Below are 1,288 nucleotides of genomic sequence, written 5' to 3' on the forward strand. Positions count from 1 at the left end.
TGTGGTATTTACCATGTTCTTTTGGATGAGACAATTTGGGATGGAATAAATTGAGTAGTTTATGTTGAAAAGTATATTATGATTCTTCTGATCAGCGTCCATTTTGGGAAAAAAAAAACTAATCCAATCTTTAATCAAAAAAAATGACAGGGTTATTTTCAGGGAAATACTGATAAAATGGGACTGATTTTTCAGCTAATTAACAAATACAGTGATGAATTTGAGTGTTTCTACTTTGATGCATGTGACTGTAATTAATAATAATTTTGCAGTTCTCCACATGTTTCCTAAATGACAATGACAATATCATTAATGAAATGCATTATGGTACAGATTTTCGGAAGTTGGGAAGTAATAAAGTTCAGGCAATATTTCTAAAGAAATATCATCTGCTGTTGGAACCATTAATCCTTCACTTACATTCTCATTAAGGTCTGAATAGGCAACACACTACATTTGAGCTGCTTTTAAACATGCAGGCAAGCACATTGCTAGCAAATTGCAAGAGTGAGTTTGTAACTAGACATCTTTATCCCTGTCCCATGCTCTATACCTTTCACCTCTTTGATTAAAAACACAGCATGTAAGAATGAATCATAGTTAATCTCAGAGAAAATGGCTTCTAACATTGAATTATTTAAATGCTAATTGCAGTGCATTGCCTACAAATAATCAACTGGAACTTTTAACTAGATGATGTTTAATTCTCTTTTGAAATACCAAGTGGCTGTCGATGCTTCCATAGTTCTTCTTGCATCCCAATAAGTAAACATCAAAGGATGTACTTTAGAAGAAGCACAAGATTGACAATTCCTGGAATTAATTTTCTATCATATTATTACTCTGTAGCATTAGAATGCAGGAACATAACGTTATCCTATGTACTCATAAAAATTCTAATACTTGATACATTTGATATGAATGTACTCTCATTATAATCTTCAGAATTTCATCAGAATGCATTTCATGCCATTTTATTTTTTCTCTTCCAATGCTAAAGACATAACAGGCTCTGTGAGAAAATTGTAATCTGGCTCATAGTTAAATCATTTTCTTTGTGAAAATTTTCAAAGTGTTGATAAAAAGATATTTTTAGGTTAGAATATTAAGAAGCTGTTCTCAAATTCTGGTGTGCATAAGGATCATCTGAGCTGCCTATTAAAAATAGATATTCCTGGACTCTACCTGAAGAGATTTGGATTAAGTACTTCCTTGGGCAAGAGACCCCAGACTTTGCATTTTAGTTGTCACACCTTATATGATTCTGTTACACTTCGCAAAAACATAT

This window comes from Pteropus medius, unplaced genomic scaffold, assembly GCF_902729225.1.
Source record: "Pteropus medius unplaced genomic scaffold, Ma_sr-lr_union100, whole genome shotgun sequence".
Taxonomy (NCBI): domain Eukaryota; kingdom Metazoa; phylum Chordata; class Mammalia; order Chiroptera; family Pteropodidae; genus Pteropus; species Pteropus medius.